Raw genomic sequence first — 6,420 nt, 5'->3', positions numbered from 1 at the left:
TCCACGAGGCTGTGGTGAAGCTGTGCCCAGAGCCACAGTCTTCAAAGTCCTGCCGGAGCCAGAGAAGACTCCCTACGTGGCTGTGGACAGAGGCTTCACGCCCTCACCACATGGGCCTCTGTGCCACATGGCTTCAGAGAGAGACAGGCGGAGAGACAGAGACACAGGACAGAGAGAGAAGCTGCAGCTTTTAATAACCTAATGTTGGAAGTGACAGGCCATCTCTTCTGCCAGGTGCTGTTGGTCATACACACCAAATATGGGAGGGGACAGCAGAGTGCTGGGAGGGGGGACCGCTGGAGGCTGATACCACAGGCTGGATGTCTCTCTTTTATTCGGGAAATATTTATTAAGCCCCCTGCAGGGCCCACACAGCGCTGCGCTCTCTGGAGATTCAACAGGAAACAAAACAGACCAGGGCTCTGCCCCAGGGGTTTTGCATTTTAGAAAAGAGGCAGACAAGATACAAATAAATACATATTATGTTTCGTGAGATGTGTATTTTTTCCGCATCTTCAACATCTCTAAAATTGGCATATGTCTTACAAGTTGATGCTATGTCAGAGTTTATTTGACAGTGTTTTTATTTTCTTCTCTCCAGGGAAAGGCACAAAGGTCTCCTTAAGAAGATGGGTTTAGGGGCGCCTGGGTGGCTCAGTCGGTTGAGCATCCGACTTCGGCTCAGGTCATGATCTCGCGGTTCGTGGGTTTGAGCCCTACATCGGGCTCTGTGCTGACAGCTCGGACCCTGTTTCAGATTCTGTGTCCCTCTCTCGCTCTGCTCCTTCCCTGCTCATTCTCTGTCTCTCTCACTCTCTCAAGGATAAATAAACATTAAAAATAAAAAAAAAAAGAAGAAGAAGATGGGTTTAGGGGCGCCTGGGTGGCTCCGGTGGTTAAGTGTCTGACTTCAGCTCAGGTCATGATCTCGCGGTTCGTGGGTTTGAGCCCTACATCGGGCTCTGTGCTGACAGCTCAGAGCCTGGAGCCTGTTTCGGATTCTGTGTCTCCCTCTCTCTCTGCCCTTACCCCACTAGTGTTCTGTCTTTCTCTGTCTCTCAAAAAATGAATAAAAACATTTAAAAAATTCAAAAAAGAAAGTTTCTTAAAAAAAAAGATAAGTTTAATGAAGAGGACGCTAAATGACCATTAACAGTGGGGCTGGGGTATGGGAGCCGGGGGGAGGGCGGTGCTGTCCGCAGGGACGAGCCCCAGCCGTTCAGGGCCTGTGGGCAAAGAGGAGGGGCAGCCGCGTACCTGGAAACAGCGTTGAACTTTAGGCAGGGGAGGGGGCCTGGCAGGGGCTGTGGGAGTGGAGGGTCGCCCCAGCCCGGCACAGAGGAGCCGAGGAGGCACGAGATGCATGTCCCAGCTCTCTCCGATCCTGTCCTCAATCTCCGGCCAGTTCTCACCTGGCAGAACCCAGGGGGCGCTGAGGACAGGGCGCCTGCGTGAGGTCAGCCTCCAGGGGGCACCGGGCAGAGGTCACGGAGAAGGGCGGAGGACGGGTGTGGCCAAGCAAGGATGTGATTGGCATGTGGGATAAAAGCAGAGCAAATGAGAGAGGGGACAGCCCTGGAAGACATCAGAAAAAGCCACGTTGTGACGTCACAGCTGAGCTAAGACACAGGGACACCTGGGCAACGTCCCAGGGAGGGCACCTGAGCGGGGGTGCGTGTGCACAAGGCAGCAGGTGCTCCTGAGCGGAGTGAACATGAGGAGCAAGGCCAGGGATAAAGTCAGAAAGTTGGGAAGATTCTGGATCGGGAGCAGGGCCTTGTGGGCCATGGGGAGGATTTTGGGTTTGTCTCAGGTACGGCTGGAGCCACTGGAGATTTTGAGCAGATATGGTTTGAAAGGGGAGCGGCTTGGGTTTGTGGATCAGTTGAAAATGGTGTGAAAGGGAGAGAGGAGTAGAGAACAAACCCAAGTTCATGCTACATAGACCCTGGGGAGATGTGCTCAGAACATTAGACTTCGGTAACTACGAGTTACAACGAAGACTACATTGGTGGATACTGTGAGCGTCCAGGCATTCTTTCGAATGTTCTAATGTGGAAAAGAAAACTCGGCAACGTGGGAGCTCTGAGGCTCACCCCTGGACACATGAAATGTGTGCTTTACCAGGCGACATGTATCGTTAAAGCTGACCCATGGCGATCTGTACTCTGGGAAATGACCAGACCGTCGGCCGCAAACCTGAAGAGTGTCTGCATCGGCGGGAAATGGGATGTTAATACAGGAAGGTGCAGCGGACTGGGCTGAGTGAACCATGTGGTGGTGGAGCCTCACCAGCAGGAGGAGGAGTCGTGGGTCCCACCAGCCCCGTGCTGGGTGCAATGACAGCATCTAGACCACCGTGGGCTCCCTGGGGAAGCAGGGCCGTACCGGGTGGAGGGGCTCAGGTGCGCCTGTCCAGGAGAGCACGTACCGTGCAGATGAGAGAAGGGAGGTCAGGAAGATCCCCCGAGGGAGCCTGACAGGTGACCCGGGTGGGTGGCTAAGATGGGAGGTCGAGGGAGGGGATTCTGGACAAAGGCCCAGGAAGACGAGGTTCTAGAGCCATTTATATCCACTAAGGCCCCTTGACTGCAGGGGCGGACACCTAGCTCAGCTCAGAGAGGTAGGGGGCAGCCCCGTGGGGTGTCCTTCGGCCCGGGAGGGCTGGGACCAGGCTTGGAAAGGGCACTTCCAGCAGCAGGGACGGTGGGTAGCCTGGTCCAGGTGCTGCCGCTGGAATTTGTGACACAAACACTCAAGTCTTTGGACGTGAAGGACGAGGATCTGCAGAGCCACTGTAACCTCATCATGTCACACACGAGGGTCGGGAGGCCCAAAGTCACAGGGTCAGCAAGTGGCGGGGTGGGGGTGTGCCTGCAAGCCCACAGACACCCAGACTTGGGATTTTTCTACCACAACAGACTTTCCCTAAGTTCAGGCATCGCCAAGCTATGTTCATGACCCTTATCATTGCATTACACTATCTCTTCTGTTTATTAATTTTTTCTTTAAATCTACTTACTTGAATTTTTTTTTTCTGAGAGAGAGAGAGAGAGCTTGAGCAGGGGAGGGGCAGAGGGAGAGAGAGAATCCCAAGCAGCCTCCATGCCCAACGCAGAGCCTGACAGCGGGGCTCGATCTCACCACCGAGAGACCATGCCTGGAGCTGAAATCGTGAGTCAGACGCTTAACCGACTGAGCCACCCATGCGCCCCTATTTACTCAAACTTTTAATTCATAAGTGTAGGGCTAGTTTTATTTATTTGGGGCCGATACACATCAAATACTCTCTGCTCTGAGAATAAGCAACATTGATCTGAGAAGGATCCGAATAGTCTTTGGAGGTAGACAGGCTGCATTTGGGGAAAGCCTGTATCATAATTAGGGTACTTTTCTTGCAGGAGGTTGATGCAAACTGGATATTTGTTCTGTTGAACAAGAGTTCTTTGTTTGAAGAAAAGCAGATAAACCAGGCCCGGGTGGGTGGGGGGGAACTGGGGGTAATGAGGTCTGAGAGGTGGGGGCAGGGGCTGGGTGGGGAGGGCTTTTCCTCCGAGGGAGTTGGGAGCCCTGGAAGTGTGGCTAACGGGGCGGGGGTGGGGAGGGGTTCGTGTTCTGACGGAGGTCCTGCCTGGGTCCCTCCTGCCGCAGTAGGGACAATGGAGGCCACGTCACAAGCAGGGAGGCCTGGGAGACGGATGCTGGCCTGAGCCAGATGCTGTTCATGGAGGTGGAGAGAGCAGGCTGGGGCTGCATACTTTGTAGGCTGTGATTTTCACCTTGTCCTGTGTCCTCAGTCACGGACGCCCATTCTCAGAGCCTAAGTGAGTTTGGAGATCGGGGACAACCGGGCCCCTGTGGGTGGCAGGTCAGAGTGCTGGTGACCCCCCTCTTGCTCAGGGCAGACCTCAGGGCTGGGGCGTCCACTGGGCACAGTCCCCAAGGTGTGGGAGAAGGAACGACAGTGGGAGCAGCGTGGGCAGGGGGATCCAGAGCCGGAATTGCCGGGCTTTCCCCCGCTGCCCGGTTTGAACTTGCTGCGGCGGATTCCCTTTTCAAGTCGGTGGAAGATTGATGATTTCATTATTTATGGCTCAGCAATAAATCTGGGAGTTTTTGGCTAAAGCGAGCACTTTCCCGAGTTGCGTCTTCGCCGGACTGTTATTCATCATGTGCAATCACTCATTCACCTTGGTGAGCCCTGGCGGGGTGGGCGGAGGGGGGGGAACAGCTCCTCCCAGACCTGACATCTTTTACTCCTTAGGGGCTGGGGGAGGGGACCGCACAGGACGGGACAGGGCTGGGGAGGGTGGCGGGAGGCTGGAGGAGGCCTGGAGCAACTGGCCCCAACAGAGGCCAGAGAAGGAGCCAGAAGGGGGGATTACAGGGGAAGCCTCGGGGCCTCAAAGCCCGGCCCGTGGCCAAGAAACTCTGCTGTGGAGGAGAGGAGGTACTGCTGGGAAGAAAGGAAGAGAAACCGCCAGAGTTCTCTGCCAAGGGAGTGTCGGAGATTTTAATTCAAGATGAAATGTGTGCTTGTTTGTGTACAGCTAATTTCCCTCCCAAATGAAGGGTTTTGTCTATCACTCGGGTGTTTCAATAGCAACTGAGGCCCCCCCAGAGTAATTAAGGTAGCATGTGCCTCTTTAGTTTTCGAGGCAGGCTGTTTGTGTTAACATGTTGGGGAAGCAAACATGGCTTGGATCGGATCCTGGGTCTAAGGAGGAAAAAAAAACACAACAAAGAAGAGAAGAAAGCATCTCCAAATAGAGACGTGGCTCCCTTGGGGATGACGACCTTCCCCCTGAGCGAAGAGCCCCCCGCTCCCCAGTCCTAGCTGCGGAGCCGCGAGAAGGAAAATTCAGACCATGTCCAGAGACTCTGGAAATCACAGTAGGAAAGTCACGCGACTCCGGGGCCAGGTGGGAGGGTGTGCGAGGCTGGCGGGTGGGCTGTGTTTTTTCACACGAGTGCATTTTGTTTGCATAGTAAATACATGGGTAAGTACTTCAATTCCACTCACACAAAAAAATGCGCTCACATTTTTCCTGAACCATATGGATCTCTTAAATTAACTCTTTTTTTTTCGCTTTTAATACAGAGATGGTAAATTACTTTTCTACTGCAGCATAACAAATTACCGCTAATTATATGGCCTAAAACAATACCCATTTATTACCTCCCAGTTCTGTAAGTCAGAAGTCCAGTGTGATGTGGCTGTGTTCTCCGCGAAGGGGCTTACCAGCTAAAATCTAGGTATCGCCAGGGGCCGTGGTTCTCATCGGAACTTAGGGTTCAACCGGGCAATGGCGGGTCAAGTCCTCCTCATGCTTTGAATCCCCATACCTCACTCTTCTGTTTTTCTGGGCTCACGTGTTTATGGGGGGCCCACCTGGATACTCAGGGACAATCTCCCTATTTTAATGTCAGCTGATTAGTAAGCTTAACTACATCTGTAAAGCTCCTTTTGCATGCAATCTGATGTAATAATGGAAGTCACATCAGATGGTGGAGATTATGCAGCCAACCCAACAGAGAGATGGTAAACAACTTGAGATAAAAGGGCAAAAGATCTGAACTGATATTTCCACCAAGACGATATATGAATGGCATACGAAAAGATGCTTCACATCTTGTAGGTGAGAAGCAAGATCGCTGAGCGAAACCACCGCGTACCCAACAGATTTGCTAAAATCAGGTGGATAAGACCAAGTGTTGACAAGTATTTGGAACAGGGGCCCATGCCTACGTTACTGACAGTAATTCGAAGGGTCCTGCTGCTTTGTTAAAATAGTTTGACAGTTTCTTATAAAGCTAAAAATACACTTGCCATTTGACCTAACGATCTTGCTCCTCCGTATTTAGCCCCAAGAAATGAAAACCTCTGTCTACATAATGATTACAACTCAGATGTTTATAGCAGCTTTATTTGTATAACAGCTCCAAATTGAAACAAGAGAAATGCTGGGCAACAGATGCTAAGCGGAGAAGCAGAAACCGACGGACTGTATGATTCCATTTACATGCAAGTCTATAAAACTCAAAACTGAGGAGACAGAGTAATGGCTGCCAGGGGCTGGGACTAGGGCAAGAAGCTGACTGGAAAGGAGTGGAAAGGAACCTTCTGGGGGGTTCTAGATGGATCATTCTAGATCGTGATGGCTGTGATGGTTATATGACTCTGTTCCCTTGTCAAAACTGATCACATTGTTCACTGAAAACTGGTGAGTCCATTGCATGCTGTCCTATCCCAATAAAGCTGAAAAAAAATTTTTTTTAATGTTTTTTATTTTTGAGATAGACAGAGACGGAATGTGAATGGGACAGGGGGAGAGAGAGAGAGGGAGACACAGAATCCGAAGCAGGCTCCAGGCTCTGAGATGTCAGCACAGAGCCCGATGCAGGGCTCGAACCCACTAA

Source organism: Crocuta crocuta, unplaced genomic scaffold (genome assembly GCF_008692635.1).
Source record: "Crocuta crocuta isolate KB4526 unplaced genomic scaffold, BGI_CrCroc_1.0 scaffold71, whole genome shotgun sequence".
Lineage (NCBI taxonomy): Eukaryota > Metazoa > Chordata > Mammalia > Carnivora > Hyaenidae > Crocuta > Crocuta crocuta.
Note: the sequence above shows the minus strand (reverse complement) of the source record.